Source organism: Lepus europaeus, chromosome X, assembly GCF_033115175.1.
Source record: "Lepus europaeus isolate LE1 chromosome X, mLepTim1.pri, whole genome shotgun sequence".
Lineage (NCBI taxonomy): Eukaryota > Metazoa > Chordata > Mammalia > Lagomorpha > Leporidae > Lepus > Lepus europaeus.
The window spans coordinates 23,844,052-23,859,959 of record NC_084850.1 but is presented as its reverse complement, the minus strand read 5'-3'; the positions used below and the strand labels follow the sequence as shown (position 1 = coordinate 23,859,959).

The following is a 15,908-nucleotide window of genomic DNA, read 5'->3' as shown; positions in this document are numbered from 1 at the left end:
TCAAGCTTTAAATGTGTTATATCTGCAGAGGGAGCTACAAACTCATTTAGGATCACTGAGTTTAGTTACTAACTAATTGGAGCTGAGATTTTATTTTCAGAACAGTAACTTAAGTTTACCATTTAAATATTTATGAAAAGCCTAATTGCATTTCAAGTCTTCGGAGTTCAGAAAGCAGCAGTTGTTTGGGGCTCTGAAGAATGCACATGAGAAGAGGCCTCCAAAAATGCTTTCAACATGTCCAGAGCAGAAGGGGGTTTGATGGCAATGTGAAGAAAATGAGAAAAAGAGAAGAGGGTGAATACAAGGCCCTTCTCCTACTGGAGATGTAATAGTACCCCAGAAAACAATATTTTCCTCCCCCTCTCCAACAACTACTGAATTCAAAGGCATATACCCAAATTTCCCAAATTCTATGGATGACTCTAAACTCCTAAAGGATTATACTCTGTATGTAACCTTAAAACTGGTCAGGTAGGTAATATTTTTCAGTACAACTGAGCTCAATTCCCATTGGTACAAAAAATAGAAAAGCTGGCCGGCGCTGCGGCTTACTAGGCTAATCCTCCGCCTTGCGGCGCCGGCACACCAGGTTCTAGTCCTGGTCGGGGCGCCGGATTCTGTCCCGGTTGCCCCTCTTCCAGGCCAGCTCTCTGCTGTGGCCCGGGAGTGCAGTGGAGGATGGCCCAGGTCCTTGGGCCCTGCACCCCATGGGAGACCAGGAGAAGCACCTGGCTCCTGCCATCAGATCAGCGTGGTGCGCCAGCCGCAGCGCACCAGCCGTGGCGGCGATTGGAGGGTGAACCAACGGCAAAGGAAGACCTTTCTCTCTGTCTTTCTCTCTCACTGTCCACTCTGCCTGTCAAAAAAAAAAAAAAAAATAGAAAAGCTAGGTGGCTCTTCTTTATTTGTATTATCATCCACATTAATATCCTAAGTGTATTCAACAGACTTTCCATGTGTGAGTATCTGTGAGGATATGTCATTGCACTTGTATCAACGTGTGTGTCAGTGATTTGTATCCATGTGTGTGTCACTGTTGACACACAGTATATGTGTGAGCATCTGCATAGGTATTTCAATGCACTTATGTCAACATTAAAATTTCGTTTTAGTGTGTGCCTTTCTCATTGTAGAAAAAAATAGCCACCCACAAGGGTTCTTCTGGAATATGGTAAATGTATACATTTATATTTCTTTATGAATCAGCATCTTTTCTTTTTGCAAATATATTCTCTCTTGATATGACCACTTTTGACTGAAAACCTGGATGGGCGCTGTGACCCAGAGGGTTAAGCTGCTGCGCAGCAGGTTAAGCCACTGCCTGCAGCACTGGCATCCCACATGGGCGCTGCTTGTTCCACTTCTGATCCTGCTAAATGTGCCAGGGAGAGCACCAGAGGATGGTCCAAGTGCTTGGGCCCCTGCACCCACATGGGAGACCTGATGAAGCTCCTGGCTCCTAACATCTGCCTGGCCCAGCTCTGGCTGTTGCAATCTTTTGAGGAGTGAGCCAGAGGATGGAAGACCTCTCTCTCTCTCTCTCTCCCTTTCTCCCTCTCTCTCTGTAACTCTTTCAAATAAATAAATAAATAAGTCTTTTTTCAAAAATGAAAACCATTTTGTGAACCCTTTAAGCTTACACTTAACTCACCTAAAATAAACTGGTTTTTCCCCTACATTTAAAAATGTAAATTAAAAGTATGTTATCTCAAAAGCAGAAGAAAGAAGGATAGAGAGATGGAGAGGGAGGAAGAGAATATTATTATATCATATTATAGTCTTAAAATTGTATCTATGAAGTATATTGAATATATTAAAAACTAAAATTAAAAATTAATTAAAAATAAATTTAAAAATCTGGACAATTCTTTTGTTTCTGGAAACACCTCATACTCAGCCATCCCCAGAGCTTTTTAATCATTTGTCTTCTGTTCCTAGTTAATTTTATTTTCTCTTCCCATGTTCTAGTTATGGCATAGGTAAATATCTAACACTTACAGAAAGTTTCTCTCTCCAGCACTCCAAAAGGCTGCAGAGATTAAATCTTATACCTAACCCAGAGCAATATCTTACTTCTCGGTTTGAAAAACAGACACACACTATCAACGTACTTAACCAACATCACTCAGTACGTCAGTCTCAGCATCCCTTGACTACCATCCCCTTGAAAAAAGAGGAGAAGCATTTCTGATCCAGTTTGAAACAACAACCATTAAAAACATGGGCTTTTAAGCCTTTCCGAAAGGGGCTGATGCTGTGGCGTAGCGGGTAAAGCCGCTGTCTGCAGTGCCGGCATCCCATATGGGCGCCAGTTCGAGTCCCGGCTGCTCCACTTCCAATCCAGCACTCTGCTATGGCCTGGCAAAGCAGCGGAAGATGCTTGGCCTCCTGCACCCATGTGGGAGACCTGGGAGAAGCTCCTGGCTCCTGGCTTCAGTTCGGTGCAACTCCAGCAGTTGCAGCCATCTGGGAAGTGAACCAGCGGATGGAAGACCTCTCTCTGCCTCTCCTTCTCTATGTAACTCTTTCAAGTAAATAAATAAATCTTTAAAAGAAAAAAACCTTTCCAACAGCAACAAATAATAAGAAACACACTTTACACCCTAACACAGTGCATATATATGTGGATTTGAAACAGTTTCACCTAAAACATGAGAGTTGAGATGCAGATGAAGGCAGCTTGGCTAAGGAGAGGGAGTTGACGCACTACCCCAGCCTGTAGTTCTTGTGCTCACCTTAACATCATAGTTCACTGAAGTTTAAGTGAAGATCTGTCACACAAGGGTACTTCACAAAGAACCCATTCATGGAAAATAGATTTAAAGGACAAGTTCATTTTGGTGCAAAATATTTTTAAAATCCATGCATAGTTTTCCATAATACACATTTCCCATGAACTTTTTGAAGACATTTTGCTCATATATAACCTTACGTCATGACACATCCTAATATTTTCTTACTGTTTTATGCAATTTCATTTAAAAGAAATGTAGTGGCAACCTACTAAATAAATTGCATTATGCACTAATGAGTTGTTGCCTACCACTTGAAGACTGTAACAATAGAATAAAATCTTTTATGATACCACAAGGTAATGCTGTTGGCTCCATATATATTAGAATAAATCTTCATTAATTTTGATGCTACTATTTCACGAACCTGAACTAGCTTGAAATGCACACATTACCTTATAAACAAAACTTTGCTGATCCAGTTTCCTACTAATGTGCCTGAGAAAGCAGTGGAAAACGGCCCAAGTCGTTGGGCCCCTGTACCCATATGGGAGACCCAGATGAAACTCCTGGCTCCTGGCTTTGGTCTGGCTCAGCCCTGGCTGTTGTGGCCATTTGGGGAGTGAACCAGAGGATGGAAGTGGGCCAACCCCCTCCACCCCACGCACCTCAGCCCTGTTGCTCCTGTTTTTCTTTTTATTTTTTAAGATTTATTTATTTATTTTAAAGGCGCAGTTACAGACAGAGAGGGAGAGAGAGATCTTCCATCTGCTGGTTCACTCTCTCAATGGCCATAACAGGCCAGGGTTAGGCCAGGCCAAAGCCAGGAGTCAAGAGCTTCATCTGGGTCTCCCACGTAAATGCAAGGGCCCAACCACTTGTGCCATCTTCTGCTGCTTTCTCAGGTACATTAGCAGGGAGCTGGATCAGAAGTGGAGCAGCCAGGACTCAAACTGGCGCCCATATGGGATGCTGGCACTGAAGGCAGAGGCTTAACAAACTATGCCACAGTGCCAGACCCAGTATTTAACCTCTTAGAACAATCTACTTCTAAAGTTTTTCGGATGGTTATTTAAATTCAGTTGTGTTGCTAATTAGAAACGAGTATTAATATTGAGGCCAATAAGATTCCTAACTTGGAAAAATCTTACTTGTTCTTAGTCCAACACATTTTATAAATCAGGATACTATCCTTTAATATGAAGTAGCAAAATTTTAGTGTATCTTAACATTCAAAGTCAGCAGTGTTCAAAAAATAAAATCCCACATTTCAATACATACGCATTTTAGTCCATCAGTCCCCTTTTTGTTTAGAAATCTGCCTGAAGCAAAAACTAATCATAACAACAGTAATGGGTATATCGTTTACTTGTAGAGTATTTCAGACTTCAGAAAACTCCTCACTTTTGTGAACTAGTAATGACGAGCAATCTGTGAATTACTGAATATTTTAAAAAGTATATAATGACATTGCCCAGACTCAAAAATGAAACGTAATATTTGGTTTGTTCTGCATGTGACAGTTTATTCAAGCCCATGAAGAAAACCAGGTGTTTAGCCTTCAATGATTGCCTCGCTTTTAGAGGTCCAGCTCGCCTTTGCCATGCCCCACCAAGTTTGGAAGACATGAAAGAAATGAAATGTTCAAGGGAAAGCACCATACCAAGTTCTGGAATGGCAGGAGCTGAAGAGTATCACACAATCTCCTTCATGTGGAAGTGCCTATGACAAGAACTCAGAACAGATGTTGATCTGTTTTATAAGCGTTGAACATGTTGGCAAATTGAAGGCTTAGGAAAGCAAGAGCGTAAAGGACAGGCAAGGAAGTCAGGGGTTCCTGGATGTGAAGCCAACCTGAGTCTTACTCTGTTTCTGCTCTAAATCAATGCCAAACTCTTCACACCTCAGCTGTTTTATAGCAGGCAAGACTTACACTGGGGACAAAACTGTTTCCTGGCAATGTGGTGGGTTAAATGGTTAATATTATAGCCCTCAAGGGTAATTCCACAAAAGGCAAGGCTCTCTTCATGTATATCATTTACCTGCGTTAGATTTGGAGATGAAAATAAAATATCTGTATCCTGCTAAACTGACTTTGAAGAGAAATCATTCTTTCCACTCCTTTCCAAGTTTTTGTCCACTTTAGTAATGATCATTTATTCAACCAATGAGGAAACTCAATCATGTGATCTTACAGGTTTTTAAAGTAGCTGGAACAACTTGAGAATTTTCAGGCAGTTAAGGGCAAGTTCAAAGCCCTCATCTTTGTATTGGCCTCTCTCCACTGGGCCACCATCCTAAGGAAATAGCCTCTCAGCTCAGCTCCAGTTTGGCAACCTTAGCTTGTTCCTATCAGGAAAAGAAGCTGGGTTCATTTTCCACACCACAAGGCCACACACCCATATCTAGCTCTGCCCATGCTGCTATGGGCTCTTCAAAGGGCACAATGTGGTTTCACTTTCTCCCCAGCACTATATGAGAAAAGCAGCCTGGTCCCGTCGTGACATTTAATGAATGGTCCTCTCTCCCTGGATTGGGACTGTTGGTCCTTCCGACTAGTCATTCGCAGGCAGAAAACGCCCTCCTCAGCAATCACTATTGTGCAAAGAAAGCCATAAACTTTTGAGAACCCATGCAATCCCAGACCCCAAACTGCACGCGTCGGGGGAAAATCTTGATTATAAAAGCATTGCCTCCAAAATTAAACTCAAACCATATGATACAGTCCATAAAATATACAAAACATGTAGCCCAGTGACAGGTTTATTGTAGTCTTAGAGAATAAAAAAAAAAAAACCCTCTATATGGAAAACACAGCTACTTTTGACCCAAAGAGCCCCCTAACAGGAAGTGAAAAGAAACTTAGCCAGCTGTGGACTCACTAAGTTATGAAGGACACCAGTGCAACCAACATTTCCCGTCACTGCTTGTCACTATTTCTGAATGCCTCTGTGTGAACTGTGCTTTTTAGATGGCTACAAATACTACAGATATTTCTTTGGGGGTCAACACAAGGCAATAAGGAAAGTTATTATGTGATTTAAGTTTACAAGTGAATAATGTATCTGTCCCCCCACCCCAATCGCTTAGTACAAATCACACTTCCATTCACTTGAACTACTGCATTTTAGTGAATGCAGGGAGAGCAGACCACATGAAGTCAAAGTATACAGAATCTGATATTAACTGGCCTACTTGTTTCCTGGTAAGTTAGGATCGGTGTTCAGAACCACAATTTTCATGCACCTGCTTAGTGAGTGATGGAACAGCAGACTACAATAGTCCAGAGAACTAGCTTGTTAGACGGCAGCTCTCTCTATCAATCTCTCACCATCATCATCATCCTACAAGATGACTTTTACAAGTTCAAAGTGTATGCATGTGTGAGTACTCTCTAATCAGGTCACATGTTAGATTCTAGCATGCTCATCATTATCACCACACGCTTAACACACAAGGGTATTCTTATCTTTCTCCGGCACTGTGAAAGCCAAGCTCTAGGCCAGTTCTCCAACCTGTCTACATCCTAATCACAAAAGGAGCTTTGGAGAGGGCACTGCAGCAAGGAAGTAAAGCCTTTTGCCCCAGTATTATTGCTACATTGACTCTCTCAGTAGATCCATGTAAATTCCCCAGCAAAACAACGAGGATTAATACATGGTAGAGGGGCAGCTAGTGACTCTGTCAAAAGTGACAAAATTCAAGCTCCTTCTCAGAAAAGGATCTCCCAGGGGAAGCTGTCAATCTGAGTCCAGCCCCAACCCTGCCTTGTGGCCTTATTGGCACAGCCTCTATCTGCAGTGTAGGCCACCACCATAGACATTCATGAAACAGATCCAGTTACATAGGATCTTAGAAGCCCACTTCCTTCCCCAGGATTTTCTGTATTTTGAAACCTTTAGACATAAGACAACATGACTCTATAGTGTATACTGCGCTTCACTTCATACTTGTGGGTGAGCTAATAAGGTTTCTATTCAATTCTTTCCAATAACTTGGGGAAAGATGCTGGAAGCTTACTTTTTTCCTGAAAATCACTTCTGCAAAGAAATGTTGCCATCTTTGGGGTCATCAGAGATCATAGACAACAAGAATTCGGAAAAACACTAACGCACCATTTAACAAAACAGTAGCCACAATCGAGCCATTATTGAATGCCTGCTTTCCAGAGCACAAACTCAAAACTCTTCACCTGGGTACTGAGGTGAAAAGAGATCCCCACCACTGTACACGGGTCTTGCTGGATGTGTCTCTGCATATCTTAAACAGAACTCGGAAAAACCTCCATCCAGTCCATAAATCCGATCTTAACAAAGCAGCCACCTTACCATTACGTGACAATCTCATTTTCTCCATGTGTGAAGCAAATAACTCAAGCGTTACACTATGAGATAAATGGCCAAGCTAAAACAACACACGGTGCTTTTGTTTCGCTTTTTTGTTTGTTTGTTTTCCCTCGTGGAGGTTGAAAACTCCAAAACAAAAGGTGTAACGTAAGCCCTCTGGTTCTTTGGCTCTGCGGCCCATACTGGCAATCTGGCAGGCCACCCCTCCCACCACACTCCCCTAGACACCCTCTTGTTGGGTTTCTTCATACTGGGAGGTAAGGAGAACTGTAAGAGCTCTACCTAAAGACGGATGCAACTCTGTGCACAAAAGGGGATTGTGGTGGATGTGAAATGGCAGCTCTTGTCTCGTCTGCTGTGTGGACTTTGCTTTCTGGATGCAGTCAAAAGAGGAGCTATTCATACCTGTATCTTGGGAAATAAAAACCTATGCAAATCCAACCTCTAAATGGGCAATCAGTGTCTCACTGAAAATGAGACAGCCCCCGGTGTCCTGTTTTGGGTTTCATCTGTGACTTCATCGCTTTCTGAACTGCACACGACAGGAGGCATCCGAGTGGCAGGATTTCTTATTTTGTTCCTGTGTCATCGGGTGAAACAGAAAGCCCTGATCCTCTGCAACTTTCTGCTGAAGACCGATAGCCCTGCTCTGTGCTGCGGGAGGTCTACTAAATGCAATGCCAGGTGGCAGAAAAATACTAGTTGGCTGTTCAGGCTAATCCCCAAGGTGTCAGCCCAAAGAGCTGCTGTTGCTTGCTCCTCCCTGGACTTGTTACACTTGTTACTGCGACTTCTAGCAGGACACTCAGTCTAGTGTTCAGGTTTTCTTTTTCTTGTCTTTTTTTTTCCTTGCTGTTGATACCTTTTGTCAATAAAGAAACAGAAATGATGCTACTTGAAATCACAAGAAGTGGGTTCATAAAATGCCAAAAAGTCGCTAGAAAGACTCATCTTTTCTCTCATTTAACAAACTTAAGGAGAAACTGCCATGTACCAGGCATTGGAAATATGAGATAAAAGACCCAATAATCTACCTGATAAGAGTTTAATGGTACATTCAAGGAAAGTTGAATGGGCCTGAAGCATCTTCCCCAACTCGAGGCCTCAGTTGCAGGCAATGCCAAGAAGCTCAGGATTCAAAGAATCAGATGTGGACAATTTTAATCCCATCTCAGTGGCACAAAAATGGAAAACAAGATCCAGCAAACTATCATTTTCTAGGATGGTCCCGCAGTCTTAGGACATCAAACGGCCTCTCCGCAGTTTCTAGTGCCAACCCCATGCATTTCTGTCCAGACTGGCTTTGCTCAATTGGAGGGCCTTTCTTTCTGGGCCCTTCAAGTCCATTCACTGTATGGGCATAAAGCAAATGCCTGCCTAAAATCAGAAACAAATCACTCCTCCTACTTATCGGCCAACTGAATGTTGATGCATGAAGGACTTGAGAGTGGACATAATATTTTAACAAGCATGACTAATTGAGCCCTAAATTTCTAACTGGGCTCCTTTCCCCCTTAACATATTGTTTTCATGGCTGTTACAAATAGTTCTGAAATCACTACACCGGGGCTTCTTGGAAAGCACATACAAAGAGAGAACATATACATTCCACATAGTACATAACACACACACACAGACACACACACACATTTAAATCAGGTCTCCTTTCACTCTCGCTTCCGCCTGAAGACTGAGCAATGCCATATCTTTTTCTGATATGTAACTGCCTGGAGTTGAACATTCAGTGCTCCGGCTCTTGTCCTGAGCCTCAGAGAGACATCACTTATGTTAAATATTTATTATACTTTACTGCGAACATTTTTTCCTTCATTCTTAGTATCAGAGGAATAGTATAGGAAAAAAAAAAAACAGGTGTTTTTCCACAGTCTTCCATTAAGGTATCAATGCCTGGCTGTATAAGTTGCTCTAAACTGACCACTGATTTGTGCACGCGTGTGCTTTTGTGTTTGTGTGCCCAGACAATTTGGGAGTACCTTTATTTCTCAAATAAAAATGATAAGGTTCCACTTTCCAGAATGTGTTATTTTCCCCACCAATCTTTTAAAAACATTGTCACTCAACTTAATACCAAGTAGAACTAAATGATAGATTTATAATTTTTTCAGATCCCTTTTAGGTCATGTGGATGTCATTAACACCTGATAAGGTAATTGATACCTTATTTATCCTGATTCACAAAGCTGCCTTCCCAGCATTGTCATTGGGCTATCTTGACACAACATATAACTAGGCAGGAAGAGTAGGATTCCACGAAGCCATCTGTTTTCCGGAAGATCTAAAAGCCCACATTAATGGAGATCTAATTGCTTTCTTTTTGGTCATAATTTATGTTTGCTGGTTGGCTAGTTAGTTGACAATTAAACTACTTGCTCTCAGACACAGTTTATTCTGTTAGAGGGTAAATATCCACTTCACCTTATCTGAGGCTCACATTTCCTCCCATTCATTAAGTGAGAGCCATATCACACCCAGGAAGAGGGACAAAAGCCCACAAAGAAATGAAACTCCTGATTTCTGTTTTCTTGACATTGTATACATTTATAAGGGGGGAAATGCATCTGTTTAACCTAGGAGAAAGTGGCATAGGAGAACTCAGCAGCGCAGAGGAATCTGGATAAAGTGAAGGTGCGTGCAGCCTGCATGTTCTTTCAGACACTTGATAGCTTTAACATGGCAGCACCCATTATCTAACTTTAATTACAGGATCGAATGACTTGTCAAACATGTACTGTAACTTATTCCTGTCTACTATGTATGCCCCAATCCCTGTTTGTAATTCTATCAGACAACGTTATTTATTTGAAACAGAAGAATTCTGCTCCCTTCCTGAATTTATTGTGCTATAAACAGGATAAGTGTAAAATTTTATGAATGAAAATCATCACTTTGAGGTTTCTCACTCCATTCCTTCCTTCCCTTCCCCCCTCACAAAAAAGACAACTGGGTGAAGAACAAAAAAAAAATTGTACTTCAAACTATATTGTCAACATGTGCACATCAGCCATGAGACTATCACTATTCGAGCATGTGCAATACTGCACAGTCACTAGAAAGACAAAATCTGTTTTATTCCCAAGCCGCTGTGATTACTTTTTCATATTGTGTAGCTGGACAGCCAGTAATACACCTACTGGTCAAAAGGATGACTTATGCAAGTGTCTAGAATTACAGAGAGAACCCATTTGAGGCCAATAGAATGCAGGCAATTAGGAACATGTACATTCTAATCGACTTTAAATGTTTGGGTTCTTGCAAATTCACACAAATATCTTTGGTGCAAATTAAAAGCTGTAAACAAAATTTGTTCCTTTGTGAGTCTAAAAATTATCCAATTTCCTTTTTAGTTCAGCATTTACTAAGCACCTACTTTGTGCAAAGTATTATTTAGGTGGAGTGCGTGCAAGGGAATACCAAAGCTACTTTAGTAACCAGCTCATAATCATAGGCTTTAGCTTCCTTACAAAGCAGATGTTGTAAAATGTGTGCAGTGGACACTTGAGAGAGAAAGATAGTTTGCAGAAGTCCCAGGAGTCATTGTGAGTACTTAAATCAGCAAAGAAGAGCACAGAATGCAGTCACCACCTTTAATTAGCATGATATTGATTCTTTCCCAGAATATTTTTTTTTTCCTAAACAAGCTCCTTCACATAGGTTTTCCAACACAGCCTCGGATCTCATCACTATAGGAGGCGGCAGAACGTCCAGTGGCCAAGGTTCCTCCTAATGTCTATGACACCAGTTTAGCTTGTCTATTTTGGCCCTAATATTAGTATTTTCTCTTGGAAAAACAAAAGGATGCCTCTGGTCCGAAGTCTTGCAGTAACAAGACAGCACGTCCTGAAGCAAAGCTTACCGAACCGTGTGATCTAAGCAGGTAATCCCTAAACAGGAGAGAAGTTGTTTTTTGTCATCTGCCCACTGCAAAAAAAGCAAGTACCTACTACTCTACCTGTAGGAACTCTTCAGATGTGAAACAGTGAATTGCCTCAAAAGATTCTCTCAACAACAGTCTGGAAAACTGATGTGAAATGTATTACACCTATAAATTCCACTGTGAGCAGTTCAGTTCTTTGTTTCTAGGTAGACTATAGCACCTGGGCAGGAAAACTGCCCTGTGCTTTAAAAAAATCAAATCTTGCAATAGCTTTGTTTTAATGGATGCTTTTCCATGAACTCTATACATGCCTCCAGAGAGCCTGTGGAGATCTGAGCACGATTTACAAATAGCAACTTCAGAAGAGCCAGGAGAGAACTCTAAAACACATACCAATCTCTCTCTCCCCTTTCCAGTCACTTGCTGGATTCAGTAGCTGAGTATCTGTCAACCAAGAAGCTTCTAGTGTTTTGGAAGAAGTAACAAGTGGGAAAAGATAGGATAACATCAGCTGGGCTCATTTAGTCTGTGCTCAGAGAAGTTTGGCTAAATATGAAAGCATCCTCTCAAAGTCATGCAAAGAAATTACTTTTAAAGGAGTTGAAACAACAAGGACTAGATTTGCATTGGCAAAAGAAATGATGTGAAAACATTCAAGACAAATCTGAGGTCTCTGGTAAACCTCAGCGTTAATATGCTTTCCATCACAGAGGAAATAAAACCCCAAACTTGGATGATTTGTATTAAGCATGGATATCCAGCCATTTATACACCTATATCAACAATCAATTTTCCAACCACTGTATCGATAATCACCCAAATACTTATTGATTAGACTATGGAGCCAGCATAGTAAAAAAATTACTGAGCTCTTTAAAATTCAATGTTGCAATAGCTTGGTTTTAATTGATGCTTTCCCATGAACCCTATACAAGTGTATGGAGAGAATTTGGAGATCCTAGCCCAATTTACAAACATCACGTCAATAAGAACTAGGAGAAAAGCAGTCCTCTAAAACACATAACTTCACAGCCCCAATTAATTCATCCATTGTATCTATTGGTACCCATCAGTAGACAGTGCTCAGAGCAATACACAATAGGTCAAACTACAGTAATTATAAAACCACACAAATTAGTAACCTAAATGTCAATTTCCATGAGATCCCTGGCTTAATTTCTTTTTCTTACCATAAAAATTTTTTGTTTGGCTATTTAAAAAGTCAAGTCATGTTTTTAAGTGTCTTAAAAATGTACTCTGATGTTCTTTGTACCAATAGTGCTAAACACTAGCTGCCCAAAAGTATTGATTCACAGTGCGAAGACACAGGGTTCTGCAAGGAAGCTGTGGCATTACTCATGGTAGCGCATGAAAATGGGGAAATAAACTGTTACAGGCATTTGTGGGTGATATGCCATGCAAGAGGTTCTTTTCAATTACAAAAAAGTAGGGGGTGGAGGAAGGGATAAAAGAGGGAGGAAGTGAAGGAAAGAGGGAAGGAAGAAGAGAAGAAAGTGAAGGAGAAAAAGAAGAGGAGGAGGAAGAGGAGGAGGAGAAAGACGAAAAAAGAAAATCAAAGCTCTAAAATCTCAGCAAAGTTTGGGATTCATTTCTCTTTGAGTTGTCATTTTGTAAAAAAAAAAAAAAAACAAAACAAAAAACCAAACCAAAGCAAAAACCTAAGAAAGTTTCCAAGACATTGTATTTCCCTAGAAAGGCAGCTGCTGTCCCAAATCCCAACCCAGCTCCAGCCTTACCTTATGCAGCTAGTGCAAACCCAGACGCTAAGGGGCCCTTGCTCTCAGTGGCAGCGGTAGGGGCAGAAGCAGCGACAGTGGCAAATGCCATCTGTTAGCGGCAGAAGCAAAAGCAGCGCTGCGCGAGGTGGCCCCGGTGCCGGTGCCGGGAGAGCCTTCAGCAGTGGTGCATAGTGAATGCCGCCATTTTAAAGCGAGGTTCCTGAAATCATTAGATATAAGCAAATTAAAGCCCGCCCCACCTACATAACTTCAGGGCTGGGACGGGCAACCCGGCTCCAAGTCGGCCGCTGTGGGGTATAAAATGTCAAGTCCAGAGACATGTACACGCGGACTCCGGGACGGAGGCGACAGTCCCTCCGCTCCCCTCTTCCCACGCGTCCCAGGGCTTTTGCAAGCCTCCTTTGAAGCCGGCAGGAAAGGATATTTTGTTTTCTCGACTCCAGAGGAGCCCTATCCCAGGACAGCGCGGCGGGCTGCGGAAGGCGATGGGGACCCCGGAGCGGCCCTCCCCCCGTCTCCCATCCTCTTGGTTCAGTCCGTTTGGAGCACACCTCGTAGCGCCCCAGCTCCCTCGCGGCGGCCGGGCGGGCGTGGGGCTCCTGCCCGGGCTAGCGGCTGCCATGGCAACCCCGGCCCAAACTCCGCCCGGCCCTGGCCAAAGGCGTGCCCTGCGCCCTGGCCCGTGCCCTCTACCAGATGTTCTCGCGGAGAGCCCCCTGACCCCGGCCCGAGTGGGCCCGGGCACCGGGGCTGCGGCTCTGCGTGACCCGCGACCCACACACGGGGCGCGCCCAGCGTTCGGCGCTGGCCAGGGGGCTTTGGGCGCCAAAACGGCAACTCCCGCGAAACTCTGCCAGGCTGTGCAGCCTCGCGCTGGCAGCCGCCCTTGGCCGCCCGACCCCGCCCTGCACGGCCAGGTAGCGCGGCGCGCCCAGCAGAGCCGCTGCCACCACTCTCACCTGGCTCGGCGCGCGGCTCCCCGTCCCGGCTCGCCGCTGCGGAAGGCGCGGGAATGCGGACGCTTGCTGCCCCAGCTCCCGTGCCCACCCCGGGACTCTCTGTCCTCAGCCTCCCTTCTCGCTGCTCCCAAAGAGCGCCAAAAAGTCGCGCTCCGGATCGCGCTCCCCGTGCGGGCACTTTCTTCCTGCAGGGCGCTGTTTCGTCGCGAAATATATTCTTTGTGTGATTCGTGCATTCGTGCGTGATTCTCCGAGAGCGCAGTGCGCGGGCTTTATTCTCAGGGGGGTGTGGCGCTTCTCCCCCAAACCCGGCGGCCCAGCCCCCCGCCGCCCATGCCCTTTGTAGTCTCATTAAGAAGGGGTGGTGGTGGTGGTGGTGGTGGTGGGAGGCAGATCATAACGCTCAGGTTTTGCAAAAGCGAAAACAAACGGAACATGCACACATCCCCGAAGGGGGAGGGGGCGGCAGCAAAGTTTCTGGAGCTGCAGGAACTGAAGTGCCAATGAGAAATGCAGTAGCGTTCAGAAACCGGTGAGGCGAAATAGGTAATTCCAAAAGCGACCTTAGTCAATAAATACAGCGGCTCGCCGCAGGCTGAATGAATAAATACTCACCGGCCGCCTTCCTGCGTCCTCTCCCTTCTGTAAATGCCCCCGTCCTTTATTTCCTTCTAAGAACTTCAGCAAGAGAAATGTTGATCAGTGCACATAGTTCCCCCTGTTCGATGGAGTGTACAGGGTAGGAGGAGCCGGGGTAAAGCTCCAGATAGTTTTGAATGGAAAATAGATAAAGAAACCGCAGTTTTATATTTTCATTAAAAAGTGTACATCTGGACAGCTAAATTACAAGTTTCGACTTAATGCAAGTGTAATAGGAGCACCAGCTGTCCCTTAATTGGAGCCCCACAATAATACACGCGTGCTTTTTATTTAATTTTAAGAGGACAATTGCCGTTGATAATGCACGCATATGCAAGATTGTCAGTGACAAGCTCATAGCAATTCATGGCTACTTTCCTGCCATCAACTGCTTCTTCGCCCTAGGACAGAGTTCCACAGAAAGTGCAAAAACATTGCAGGAGATATTGCAGGAGCGCTTAGGTTGAGGAATGGAGTGAAGTCTCAGGCTAATTATACTTTTTAATTCCGCCGGACTGATCCAAATAGAATTCTCCAGCTAATTTCAGGCAAGAAATCAATCTGTGTTTGTTAAATGCAAGATAATAGGAGCAGGATCCTAACGGTTGGGAGGAGAAGACTGGGTGCAAACTGCCCTTCAAATAATTCAGAAAATCTCCAAGGGTCTTTGGCAACTATTGTGAAAGTCATCAGGACACTGTGCAGGGACACTATCTGACACTCAGCAATTACAGGCAAAATTCTAGCATAAGGCAAATAGCATAGAGTTTCTAGTCCTTTGGGGGGGAAAAGGGGGAAAAAACATCCTAATTCCTGACCACTTTGCCCCGCCTGCCTTCGACTTGCCAAATTAGCTGCACTACTATAAAAGTCAAATTTGTCTGACATATAGGAAGTGCCTCTGGCAGACCAGGAACTGCCACAGCTAACAGTAGGAGGTGTTGGCTACTGCAGTAGGCTGGGGAGAAGGGCAGGGCTGGATTATAGAACTTTATACTCAGTGATCTAACAAATGAGGAACTGTTATCGCACTGAGTCAACAAAGGAGTCTTTATACTGAACACAACTTGGGTCAACACCAGTTCTCTTACCTCTGTCCACCATTGCAAGCCACAGCTCCTGTGGGACATTCCGCATTTCCCTCACACCACGCAAAGTGGCTCAATTGTATTGTGACCATGGTGCTGAAATAACTGTTGTATCGTATGTGTAGGACACATATATATATATAAATGTGCTGGTTCTGCGCTTCAAGCCTTGTGTCTTGCTTGAAATTTCTGGTCAGTGAAAACTGCAAATGGAACTTTGTTATTCTCTCTTTCCTATACTGGAAGGGAGAGCAACCTTACAAACAAATGTTAGCCTGGTAAACTGTCTGCCTTTCATGCAGGGTGCCCCGACCTCCACAAATGAAGCTACGCAAATTTCCTTGCCACCAAGCCACCAGGGAGTGTTTTCAAAGGCGGTAGGAAATTACTGTTCCCGCCTCTCAGCATTTTAAAAAGGTCCATTTGCTCTCTGGGGTGGACTCACCTTGGAATTACTTTCCACTTTACTAGAGTGGTTAGAACTAG

General features: G+C 43.6%; 1 protein-coding gene across 5 annotated transcripts in view; it reads right to left on the bottom strand.

Annotated features, from left to right (window-relative positions):
- Positions 1-13,822, bottom strand: part of MBNL3 (muscleblind like splicing regulator 3) — a 119,963-nt gene extending 106,141 nt beyond the window's left edge. For all 5 annotated transcript variants that reach the window (XM_062183413.1, XM_062183415.1, XM_062183412.1 and 2 more), the window contains exons 1-2: positions 13,696-13,822; positions 12,734-12,935 (exon numbers count right to left, since the gene is read on the bottom strand). The gene's annotated coding sequence lies outside the window, so the exon portion shown is untranslated. The remainder of the gene's footprint in view (positions 1-12,733; positions 12,936-13,695) is intronic.
- Between the last annotated feature and the right edge of the window lie 2,086 nt (positions 13,823-15,908).